Raw genomic sequence first — 13,463 nt, forward strand, 5'->3', positions numbered from 1 at the left:
CAGAGCTGCCGCCATTTATAAAATACTTTCTCATCCCACTACTGACAGACTTAAATCCAAACTTGAGCTTTTATGGGAAAGAAACCTAGCTCAAGAATTTCCTCTTCAGGTTTGGGACACTATTTGGTCTAAAATACATACTGTTTCACGTTCCGCCAGCACCACACAGACTTTTTTTTTTTTTACAATAGACTTTTTTTTACTCCCTCTGATTTACATAAATTCAAGTTAATAGATTCCAAAAAATGTTGGTCCTGCTCGCATGTTAATAGTGATTTTATTCACATGTTTTTTCATTGCCCGTTGATCCAGTCCCTATGGTCTCGCATCTGGTTAAAATTAAATTACATTTTAGCCTCATACTATCCCTTTGAGATTGTGCATATTTTTTGGGGCGTTTCCTCACCCATATGGAATGTTCCTTGTAATGTATGTAAATGTATAGATCTTTAATTAGATATTTCTTTTCAGATAATTACAATCCACTGGAAAGATACTTCAAAGATTTCATATAATGCTTGGTGGAACTTGTTATGTCATCACCATAGACTTGATTGTGCTTTTGCCACCACTTTACCTTTATTAATCAAAAAAGACTTGTTATGGTTGCCTTTAACTAATTTCCTTTCCAGACATGTTCCCTGAATTATTTCTTTTACTCCCCTATCTTTCAAAGATGTTTATTATTGCATTTCATTTTTATTTCCTTATAGCAATTTCCAATATTGAATTTGTATTCTAGGATGCCCTCTTTTTCCTCCTCCCATTCCCCCTCTTTTTCTTTCTCTTTCTCCTCTCCCTCCCTCCCACAAAACAAAAAACCTATAAAGCTTTGTTCCTTAGTACAGTTTCTATATCCGTTTTGGGGATTGCATTGCATATTGTTCCATTTTAATACTCCCCTATCTCTTTTCGTTGAGATTTGTTTTTGTAATGATGTTTTACTTTGTATGTCTTATTTAATAAAGCTTTCTAAACTTAAGATGGCTAGATAAAGAATGTGCTGCATAACATACTGCCAGTGATTGCATAATATCCAAATTTCATTTTTTGTTACTTTACTCAGTCAATCCTGCCACATAATTTCATGCTCCATTGTCACTTAGTTTCAGTGCCCATGCATATAATGGTCAATGTTCATCTTTATTAATGTTAGGCATTGATCATTTTAACAATGCATGCTTGTTTTACCTGTATTGTTAAAAAAAAGGAGGGGGGCAAAAATAAGAAAAACGTTTAAAAAAATAACCTGTGACTTATACACAGTTCTCTGAAACACATTGTATGCTCAGTTGTTTATAATAGAAAACTCATATGTCATTGTATGTTTATGAGCAAATAATTGTGCATTCATCCAACAGTTTGAATTTTTCTAGAAAAACTGAAACCAATGCTCTTGAATCAACATAGCAAATCATGTTAAAATCACCAGAAAAAAAGCCATCTTGGTGAAGACAAATAGTATTTTTGAAGTAATTAGACAATAATTCTAAAGTCATCAGGATCAATCTCATCTTGTAAAGTAATCAGATACTCATTTTCAAGTTGTAGTGTTGCCAAAGTGTGGAAAAATCCATTGTGTCCGATTGCGGGGGGGGGGGGGCAACTGCGAATCCACTTGAGCGTGACGTAAATGGAGGGGACTGGCGTATGCTAGACAAAAAAGGAAAGTGAATAAAAAAGCCTGGGGCTCCAGGCGTGGACCAGCTATCTGGCCACTACCAGACCGATGGTCATGAGTGATATATTATGAACACAGGGGAAGACCTAATACCCAACACCACATTGGCGACAAGGTGGCCAAGGCTCCCACAGCGTGTCCACCCACCCTCGCTCCAAGCAGCACCTGTGTGGCCTTTGCTCCCCTCCAAAACTGCTGCTGTGTCTCCGCAGCCTCTCCCGCGCTCCCTGGCCGCTGCACAGGTAAACGATGCTCACAGCCAACGCAGCCCACAGCCAGCACGATCCGTGCCCACAACGCATGCAGGACTGTCGGAGGAGGGCGTCCTCTGTTCAGGTACCCCAAGCCGGCTGCGTCCCTGCCCACTCTATCAACCACGAGGGGCGGGGCCCTTCTTTTTCACTTGCCGCAGCACTTCCCGCTGGAGCCGCGCCTGTTCCACAACACGTGGTGCAATGGCCCGACCTCTCTTGTTGCTACGCTGTGCCTTAGCCTATCCCCCTCTGGAGGCCAAGACCACAAGGCCATCCCTGCTACAACACAAGAAAAGCAAAAAAAAATATCACCTCTCAGGAGCACATTCAGAGGGGCAGTCCACTAAGCCTTTGGGACTCAATGTACTCTCCAGGCAAGAAATGATTCCCTTGACCCAACTTTAGTTATACCGCTATAGTCGAACAAGCATATACAATGTAACACTAATACAATCAATGATCATTTCTTATTTATAACAAAATCAGTCATCAAAATATTCATTTCATTATACAAAACAGTTTTAAAATACAAGAAAATGTGTAACACTTTAAAAAGACAGTGAATACTAGGAGATGTGTCCCCTAGTCTTCAAGCGAATATAAAATGATCCAACAAATACCAATTTATGACCAGCATAAAAAAAGGGAGACAGAGACAAAACAAATGTTTAGACGTAACCCCTTATCTAATATCTGCACATATCCAAAGGAATTGTAGGACCCTACAGTTGATGTTCTGATCCAATCAACATTCGACTAATGCGTGTCCTTCCTTGAATTATGTATTGGCTGCGTCGACGCATTTCGATGGATTTCAAATTATACTACCATCTTTATCAAGACATCAATTATGTTGTCTCTAAATCTTGTTCTCCAAATTGTTAAATCGTTATTCCCTCACAGAGCAGGAACATACAATCAATAGTTGCATTGCCCCATATTAAGGTGTCCCTCTCATTTTTCTAACTACTCAATGTACTCTGCCTGCCCAACAAGGAGGAGCTCCGCTTGCCCCAGCCACAGCCCACAACCTACAGTAACCAGGCACATCGCTCTCAGCAGTTTGCACAGCCTTTGCCACCCCTGCGGCACACCCAGGTCAGTGCCACAGCCCCTGCCAGCCACATCCACGTTAAAAGCCTCGGCAGCACTGAGCTCTACTTGGCCACCTACCGCTGCAACCCATCACTTTCGCCCTCATGGCGTCAATCTATTGACTGTATGATGCAGGTTAATCAATGGATGCAGCATAACTGTCTGAAACTGAACGGTGATAAAACCGAAGTTATGCTATTAGGATCAGATGCAGACTTTTGGTCTCCTAAATGGTGGCCTGCCAGCCTGGGCGATTGCCCAAAACCAGTAGGTAAAGTTAAAAATCTGGGATTCATATATGACGATAAATTGACTTTTAACACCCAGATAAATAATCACTCTTCAACTATCTGGTACATTTTGAAAATGATCAGAAGAATACACCCATTAGTTCCCCTTGACTCACGCAAAGCATTAGTTACGGCATTGGCCCTGTCCAGATTGGATTATGGAAATGCTTTGTATACAGGGATTCAAGCCCAACACTTAACAAAACTCCAGCATCTGCAGAACACAGCAGCAAGGCTAGTACTGGACATTCCCAGATATGAGCCAGTCGCACACAGACTAAGGGCCCTCCATTGGTTACCGATGGAAAAAAGGATTGTGTTTAAATCATTATGCTTGGCCTATAAGACCCTTCATGGTTCAGGACCGCAGTTCTTGAGAACACACCTGAAATGGTATGTGCCGGCAAGAAGCTTGAGATCAGCTCACACAAAACTTCTACAAGTTCCTAAGTTCAAGCAGCTCAGGTGGGGAGGTAGAAGCTTTCTGTTGCGGACAGCCAAACCCTGGAATCTACTTCCTTTCATGATAAAAATCAGCCCTTCGCTTCAGTCCTTTAGAAAATCTGTAAAAACTTGACTCTTCACCTGTTAAGTCAGCACACCACCTTACCAGTAATCCTCTGCTCATCGGACTCTAGAGCCAAGACACCTCCGGGCAATCACGCGCTTTATAAACTTATAAATCAAATCAAATCAAATCTCGCCACTGGAGCCCTTCACCATCACAGGCCCCCACCCTCCCAAGCAGCTCAATGGAAGGTCTAGGTTTAACGCCTATGAGACCTACTTTGAGGCTGTCGAGATTCCAGCTGCACGCAGACGCCCCATGCTTCTTCACTTGGGAGGGGCTGACATCCACAAGCTTTCCAAGACCGTACCGGAAGCAGGTCTTCCGTGAAACTACACCACCATGCGGGATGCCACCACTACGCATTTTGAGCCATATGCCAACCCTGACTATGAGTGGTTTCTCTTCCGCCAAGCACAGCAGCTGCCGGACGAATCGGTGGATGTCTTCTATGGGCGCCTAAGAGAGCTAGCCAGCACCTGTACTCTTCCGGATGAAGATGAAGTCCATGCCCAGTTTTTTCAAGGGTGTGTCTCTTCCAAATTGCGTGCGCACATCCTGCAAGAACAAAACATGCCCATGAGAGACATCTTGACGCTAGGGCGTTCCAAAGAGCTATTCAAGGACCGGGAGGCATACATGGACCCCCACTCCTCAGCTCCCATCAAAGAAGAACCAGTCAATGCCATCCAGACTGAGACGCGCTGAGGCAAACCGAAGTCCACCACCAAACCATCTCCAACCCCTATCGAACTGGTACCCAGGCACACACCAATACAGTATATGACAGTGTGTCAGTGTAGACACATATACATTTCAGATAAGTAAGCCAACAAAAATGCAATAAGTTACATATGTGATTTGGAAACAGTGTGGTCTTTTAATTTCTCAAGCAAGCCAGCCGACAAGTGTTTCGTCGCATGTGGAACAATCCTTCCGCGACGCCTCAGGGCTGGGAAAGGATACAAGGGAGAATAATGATACATGGACCATGATGTATACACTTGTTTATCCACAGGAATGTAAAGGTGACTTCTGTCATACAGTAATTGCAAAAAGTGGAAACCCAAGATATAGAAAACCTTCTTCTGAGAGTTCAAGTGCACGAAGAGAATTCAGTGTGGATGACGACGGTGGATAAGATTTAGAAAAGACACAAGTTAACACAAGAAGTGGAATTTCTTATACGCGAGTTCTACGTGTAAAGAGTGTGAAAATCTATAAACCATACTCGTGCTCTGTGGTGGGTTCAGAGGACACATTTTAGACAATACCAGAGGATTTGAATTTGTCATACCTGTGTCCGAAGAGAATGAAATAGTAGGTAGTCTATAACACTGGAAGAAGAGGTAGAGAACAGATGGGAGTAAACACAGTGCCCATATCGTATAGAAAAGAGTGAAAAAATAATAACGGAAACCGCTCATCCGGTCATAATTCCGACCCGACTGGGCCCGAAACTACAGAACTTAGCTTCACGTTTAAAACTGAATCTAGATGAAAAAGAAGGATATACGAGGGGCGTGGCTTAGCTGGCGTTCATGGCGGTCGTGTAGAGCGCGAGCTCCGACCAGCTTTACACATATCCTTTCCGAATATCCTTGCCCTGATCATCCACGTGGGCACCCGGAGTTGCAGTGTGGCCGCCTTGCCTGGGGCATCGTCCGGTGGTGGCTGCGGCGGCATCTTGGCCCCGGGCGCGGAGGAGTGGCACGGCGATGCAGCGAGGTGTGTGAGGCCCGGCGTGTCCAGTGAAGCCGGGGCCTCAATTTTGGCGTGGCCGGTCGGGTGCGACTGCTGGTGCCGGCAGATGGTGGCGAGAGTGGTGCCTGCTCTCCTGAGGACCGGGCGGCACATCGGTGTCCGTTCCCCTGAGAAGTGGAGGTAGAGGGGCACAGCGGCGCCTGGCTGGAGAGCGGTGGCCTTCAGGGGACGCGCCAGGAGGCCATATTCTGGAGCGGCCGCCATCTTGCGACTCTCCTCTGCCCGGGCCGGACCAGTGTAGGAGTGTGCCCAGGTGCCCATCTGAGACTGCGGGGATGCCCTGTGAAGGTGAAGAGGCGCTGGGGACCCACCAAAGGCTGCCCTGCACAGTTCGAGTGGCGGAGTGGCGGTGAGTGAAGGGGCCGGTGCCTGGGGTCTCGGGGGTCAGGTCGGGCCCTGGCGGGGACATCATACAGCGCCTGGGTGCCTGTGGAGAGCACCTGGGGGGGAGTTCCTCGGTGCCTTCGCGCAGCGTGGACAGTGCCCTGGCTGCGGGGCTTGGATGTGACGCAATACTTTCTAGAGGCAGTGCCCGGTCAGATTGCAGAGTGTGGGCGCTACTAGGAGCTCATCATCTTGGGCAGCCGACGGTGCTTGGTGTAGGAGCCAGTGTAACAGTGGAGGTGCGTGGTGGACAACAAGGCTGCCCATGGACAGGACACGCTGCGCTGACGACTTGTGGAGGGAGAGTGGCGAATTGGCAGACTTGGGAATGAGCGACGAGGGGCTGCATGGCTAATTAAGTGCGACATTTGAGACTGTCATCGGAACGGCGCGGTACTTGCCTGCCACCGCATCTAGTGTAGTGCACTCTGCTGCGTCCCCATATCTCATCGGCATAGAAGCCGGGCCGTACGGCGGTGGCTGCCTGTTCAGAGGAGCGGCGGCGAGCAAGGGGGCTGGTGCCTGGGGCCTCAGGGGTCAGGTCGGGCCTCGGTGGGAGTCCTGTACATTGCCCGAAGTTCAGTGGCAGTGGGCTGGGTGGAGATCCTTGGTGCCGCTCAGCAGCTGCCGGGAGAGATCACGGTGTGAGCGTCATAGTTGGCGGCCTGGCTGGGGCACAGCCTGCGAATCCTGGGAGGTAGTGCTGGAGGCGGCGGTCGCGGTCCCCGTAGCGGCCGCACGCCGGTTTGCAGCTGAAGGGCCGTCCGCCTGGTAGGCGCGCCCGGACGGGCGCGGGAGTACGGACACTTGGCGGCCTCGACTCGCAGCATGTGGACAGGATGACGCATGGTGGCGCTGGAGGAGGCCAGGGCAAGGAAGGGCCTATAGACAAGTTCACGGAGACGGTTGGCGCTGGGGGATCGCCGGTGCCGACGCTTGACAATGCTGCGCTGTTTGCAGCGATCACGCAGTCCAGAGATGTGCTGGATGCTAAAATTGGGGCAGTCGGATCCGATGTCACACTCCTCCGCCAGGACCTCCGGATTGCGGTGGAGCGCATCATGGGCGCGGAGACGCGCATCACGGAGGTGGAGGATGACGTGTCCATCCTCAAGAAGAAAGTCACAGCCATGGAGAAGGTGCAGAGAGGCCTGGCCATGAGAATTGAGGATGCAGAAGGGCGCGCCCGGCGGAACAACCTGTGTTTTGTGGGCTTTCCGGAGAACTGCGAGGGGTACAACGTGGAGCGCTTCCTGGCGAAATGGTTGGAGGGCTGGCTCCCGGCAGACACCTTGTCGCATTGCTTTGTGGTGGAGAGGGCCCACAGGGCGCTGACGCAGAAACCCCCGACTGGTGCGCACCCGAGGCCTATAATAGCCAAGTTCTTGAATTACGCTGACCGCGATACCATCCTGCGGCAAGCAAGACTGAAAGGCACGGTCACACATGAGAACGCAAACATCCTCATCTTCCCGGATTACACGAGACTGGTGCAGCAACAATGCCAGTCTTTCACTGCGGCCAAGGCCCGTCTTCGAGGCCTCCAGCTCCAGTACAGCTTATCTACCCGGCGCGGCTGCGGGTCATCTACAAGTCCCGCACCTTATTCTTTGACACTCCGGAGGAGGTTTTTCAGTGGACGGACGAGACGGTAAAGATCCGGGTCAACACGGCGAAGGGCGGAGAGTCGGACTCCTCTGCAAATGGAGCAGCCAGAGAGGGCCTTAGGAGCCAGCGGCGTCGCCGTAGGAGATCGCACTCGAGCCGTGGCTCAAGCTCTGGCTCGGCCTCCCACCGAGATGTCGCCGCACAGGAGCAGCAAGGGGATGCGCCTTGACTCTTATGGGACATATCCAAGGCTTCTATGGACTCGTGGTGTGGATGATCAGGTGCACGGTTGCTTAGGGTGGGAGCCACACCCGGCCAGGTTGGGTGGGAGGGAGTGACAGCTTCGTTTCTATGGGCTGCCGCTGGGGGATCCATTGGAGGGGGTGGCTCCTGGAACCCCGTTGGGGGCTGGGCCATGATCCGACCACGACAGGTGCTTCCATGGTTGGGAGGTACGGGGTGGGTGGAGGGGGGAAGTTGGGGTTTGGGATTGGGGGGAGAGAGTTTGTTTGTGCCCGCTTTGCTGCTTACTGACTGCCATGTGTAGTGCCGACTGTGTGCTGGTGCTGCGTGCCCTTTATCTGCTGTGTTATTTAAATGTCCACTGCTGGTGAAGGGGGGCGCTTAGGCCCGGTTACATTGCGCATCTTGAGCTGGAATGTACGGGGGCTGTTAGATAAGGTGAAATGAGGGGCGGTCTTCCAGTATGCTAGGAGGGCGGGGGCGGACGTCCTGAGCCTGCAGGAAACTCATTTGCTTGGTACTAAAGCACTGTGCCTCCAGCGCTCTGGGTTTACGCACGCCCATCACTCCGGGTTTACTAGGGGCTCTAGGGGAGTGGCAGTTCTTATACATCGCAGGCTTTCATTTGTACACAAACGCACATGGACAGATACACAGGGCAGATACCTCTTTGTACAGGGAGAGATCGGTAGCGACACAGTGACTTTCGGTAGCGTGTACGCCCCACCGCAGCTGCAGTGGTCCTTGGTGGAGCAGATCATGTCCTTATGGGACGACATGCCCAATACCCTGTCCATCATCGGGAGTGACTGGAATGACGTGATGGAGAGAGACTGTGATCGATGGCGGGGTGCCCCGGGCGTCCAAGACCCCCCGGGGGTTGGGGGACCTTCCACTAGACTGCGGACTTTGGCCACAGGCCTTGACTGGGTAGACACCTGGAGGTATAGACATGGGTCCCGAAGGGATTTCATGTATAACTCCGCGTCGAGAGACTCCTTTTCCAGACTAGACTATATCTTCCTCCCGAGGGTCTTTGTCCATAGAGTGTTGTCCGCTGAGATTCTGCCGAGGGCGCTTTCTGATCATTCGCCGGTGGCCGTTACTGTGGCTACAGGCTCTGCCAGACAGCCGTTTCGGTGGCGCATGTCAGCCTGGCACTTGGTACAGGATGACTACCGGGCACATCTAACTACTGAGCTCTGTGCTCTGCTGTCTGTTCTTTTTCCCTCTGTCGCGCCAGGATACTCCCCAGTAATGGAGCGCGTTATAAAATGGTTTAATACTAATACTAATACTGAAATAAGTCATTTTCTCTCTGCCAACATAGGCACGGTGGATTTCCCGGCTACTCTTTGGGAGGCCCTGAAACCCACGTTACGTGGTGTAGATATTTCCTGGTGCGCGGCGGCCCGGAGGGAGAGACGGAAGGACTTAGTGAGGCGAGAGGCAGAACTGGAGGCGTTGGAGCGCAGGGGTCTGGAGGAGGGTGGAGGCCCAACCAGGCGACAACTGGTACTCGCACAACAGCAGTATACCATGGTGTTGATGGATGAGGCACGGCAGGCCTGGTTAGCCACCCGCAGCCGAATATACCAGTGGGGAGACAAGTCCTGTAAGATGCTGCATCGCCTGTGTCAGGGCACCATGCATGCCCAGCCGCTACCTAAGCTAGTGGACCCTGGGGGTGCGCCAATTCTTGAGCCTCCGGCCATCGCCAAGAGCTTTGTGGAGTACTACGAGGGACTGTATGCTCCCAAGGAGTGTCTGGAGGCTGAAGTTATCCAGCGTTTTATAGACGATCTCCCGCCAAGGGCGGTTTCGGACAAGGTGCGGGACCTCTTAGACCGGCGCCTGTCGGACGACGAATTAGCGGCGGCACTGGGCGAGCTCAACCCGGGCAAGGCTCCGGGCCCCAACGGCTTCCCTAGTGAATTTTTTCGGTGGTTCTTAGTCCAGTTGGATCCCCATTTCCGACCGGTGGTGGAGGAGGCATGTGAAAGCGGGTCGCTCCCCCCGGACTGGCGGCATGCGGAGGTGGTGGTATTTCTAAAACCTGGGAGACCCTGGAGAGCCACGCGTCGTATCGTCCCATTTCCCTCTTGAACACGGAGGCCAAGATCCTAGCTAAGGCTCTGGCCACCAGGCTCAAGCCGTATATTATGGACTTAGTCCACCCAGATCAGGTCGGGTTCATGCCACAGCGGTCCACTCAACACAATATCAGGAGGCCCCAAGTCGCAATATCAGCCTGGAGGTGCTTGGGGGAGCGGGCAGCGCTATTCCTGTCTGATATGGACAGGGCGTTCGACTCCTTGAGCTGGACATATTTGTTTGCCCTCTTGGGACGTCTTAATTTCGGTCCACGCTTTCTGGCGTTCATTCGGTTGCTCTACACAGACCTCACAGCCTCGGTGCGCGTGGGTGGTGCGGTCTCCCGTTCGTTTCTGGTCCGGCGGGGGACGTGACAGGGCTGCCCTCTTTCCCCGTACTTATTTGTGCTCGCTATGGAGCCTCTCGCTGCGTGGGTGCGCATAGACGCCCAACTCAAGGGGTTCAGGTGGACGGCGGGCCATACGGATAAAATTGCGCTGTACGCCGATGATGTGCTGTTCTTTCTTACGAATTTGCCTCGCTCCGGCCCGCGACTCCTGCGCATTTTGCAGATCTTTGGTGAAACCTCGGGTCTTTAAATGAACCCGGGCAAATCCACGTTGTGGCCGCACGGTGGTCTGCAGAGAGTGGGGGATTAGGCGTCTGGCCTCCAGCTGACTACTGAGGGGGTGAAATACTTAGGAGTCTTCCTATCCGAGGATGCTGCTGTCTCCCGCGAGCGCAACCTTACTCCGGTGTGGGACCGCACTCGGGAGGACATGAAGGGGTGGGCCAAGATGCCATTGTCTATTCAGGGCCGGTCTGCCATCTTTAAAATGGTGGCCTGGTATACCAATTACAGAACCACCCTCACGCGATCTCGCCCTGCTGGTTTTGGCACCTTAACTCGGCCCTGAGTGGGTTCTTGTGGGAAGGGGGCATGGCGTGGGTAGCCCTGCGGACATGCTTTCTCTCGACGTACACGGCGGGGCTGGCCACATCGGACGTCCTCTCGTATTACCAAGCAGTGCACCTCCTAGTATTGAACGACTGGTGGTACGGCAGTAGAGGGGATCCGGCCTATGCGGTGGAGCGGCACATGATGGGCTCGGCGTCCTTGCATACGATCTTGTATTCGGCACCGCTTCGGAGGTCCCTCCCCCCGGCCACGCAGGTGGTCTTTCAGGTGTGGAGGCAGGCCCTGTGTAGAATGGGCTGGTGGAATGTCCTTACTCAGTAAACCCCGCTGTGGCGCAACGGTCGTCTACCTCAGATGGATGCATTGACGGGCTTCCGGGGATGGGATGCCATTGGCATCGCTACCTTGGGCGATGTCATGTCCGGGGGTGTTCTTAAATCATTTGAAAATCTACAGAGGGACTTCGGCATGCCCCGCACCCAGTTTTTCAAATTTCTCCAATTTCGCCATGCTTTAACACCTTACCTGGGGGGTCTGGAGCAGCTCCCTGAATTCAGTCTGTTGGAAGCTAAAATATTTATGGGGGAACTGCCCGACAAGAAGCTGTCACGCATATACCAGATGCTCGTGCGACATTGCTCCTCTGACCTGACACGACTTAGGGCCACATGGGAGCAGGACGTCAGTGATCTAGATGAGGAGGACTGGGTGGAGGCCTTAGAGAGTCCTAGGGGTGCAGCAATCTCTACTCGCCTGCGTCTTATTCAATTCAGATATCTGCACCGCACATACTTTACCAGACAGCGCTTGTGGAGGGCGGGTATGGTGGCATCTCCTGTCTGTCTTCGGTGTGGGTCGGAGATGAGCACGCTGTTACACACGGTGTGGGGTTGGTTAGCGCTACGGAGATTCTGTGACGGGGTGTTCCGATGCCTGAATGAGGTCTTGGCCTTGGAGCTCCAGAGGGATCCTAAGCTTGTCCTATTGCATGTAATGGCAGGGGTTGGGGGCAACATGTATAAGCGCCATCTCCTGCTGCTCGGCTTAACGCTGGCGAAACGAGACATTGCAAAGGCGTGGAAGGCGCCCCAGGCCCAGTCATTGGCTGCCTAGAAGAATGGGATGGACTTCTGTATGGGCCTAGAGAAACCTGTCTTTCTGACCAGGGGCTGTCCCCGAAAGCACTACAAAATTTGGAAGCGGTGGGCATACTACTGTGGGCTGGACTTGGATCCCACGCCAGAAGAAGGGGCCCTCCTGTCTCCCTGAAGTGTTGGACTGTATGGTACCAAGGTTGGTGGCTAGAGTACATGGCATGCGGTTTATATGGTCGTTAAGCTGTGTATAGAGCGAGTAGCGGTGCATGGGGGGTTGGTATTGGGTGTTGTGTCTATTATTTAGTTTCTTTCCTTTCATCGTGTTATTGTATATCTATGCATATGAACACTGCTGAAGCTGTACTGACAAATTGATGAGGGCTGTAGGCTCTGGATGACAGAGCTTTGCATAATATGTGTGTTCAGTCAATAAAAGCTGTTTTAAAAAAAAAAGAAGGCTATACAAAAACGGGAGATGGTGTAAATCTCCTGTTATCTGATAGTCGGGGCCTCAGTTAAGGTACCGATCGTACTAAAGCTTAAGACAAGTAGCGTCTTTTGAAAAAGGGGGACGTCTTAAATCAAAAATAACCTTCTCGGTATAACAGGCGGATAATGGCTCAAATGGAGTGGATGCTGAAAGACAATGTGACAAAAAACACGGGTCCATGAAAAATAATTTGATCCCCAAGTACCATATCCTGTGTAGTTACGTTGGAAACATAATGGGATTAGAACGAGAATTACCAGTAGTGGCAATTTAGCTCGCCAGACTCCGCGGGATGATGTGGAGCTTTAACAAGGAACGGATAACTCCTCGTGTTCATGTAATCTGAAAAACAGACACATAGATGTGTGTTAGAACTCTGAAAGGTCGTGGAGATCTAATGCAAAGATACTTGTTCAGTCATAGGATAAGTTTCATACCTTTAGCAGTGCGCTGTGCAATCCTTCGTCCGCGGGTCGTCGTGTTCCTGGTAATGGACACGTGACTTAGACCCCGGAAGTGATCATATATTGCTGCCTGATGTTGTCGCAAAATGGCGAAAGTGGAAACTAGAGCGTGAACCTCTGAATCAACTAATGAGGTTACGGTAGCTAAGGAGAACGTGATGCTCTGATCGAATGCCTAGCTATACTAAAAAAAACAAGGATGCTAGAAAAAAGTATATACCTTAAAAATTCTCCCTTCGTTTGAAAAACGGTCATCGTTAATTGTTCATGTAAAAAATCCGAAGACATAGAGGACGGTGGTAATGTGCTCATTACAAAAATTTGAAATATAAAATAGCTGATGGGTAACGTTTTCATAGATAGTGATGAGCAAAAGAATAGAAGAGACAATAAAGGTTGAAGGCGTAGCGACAACCACCCCTGGCCGTCCCCATAAAATATACATGCGTAGGCATTGTGTCATGCTCAAGTGTGCAGAATTGTGCCAAAAGACACAGAAAAGGGAGAAATTA

The 13,463-nt window shown here is 50.9% G+C and overlaps 1 long non-coding RNA gene across 1 annotated transcript; it reads right to left on the reverse strand.

Annotated features, from left to right (window-relative positions):
- Positions 1-4,145: 4,145 nt before the first annotated feature.
- Positions 4,146-12,956, reverse strand: LOC144753234 (uncharacterized). The gene is made up of 3 exons (XR_013594253.1): positions 12,925-12,956; positions 12,745-12,829; positions 4,146-4,446 (listed from the first exon to the last, which is right to left on the reverse strand). It is a non-coding gene; the product is annotated as an uncharacterized LOC144753234 (long non-coding RNA).
- Positions 12,957-13,463: the final 507 nt, after the last annotated feature.

This window comes from Lissotriton helveticus, chromosome 5_1, assembly GCF_964261635.1.
Source record: "Lissotriton helveticus chromosome 5_1, aLisHel1.1, whole genome shotgun sequence".
Lineage (NCBI taxonomy): Eukaryota > Metazoa > Chordata > Amphibia > Caudata > Salamandridae > Lissotriton > Lissotriton helveticus.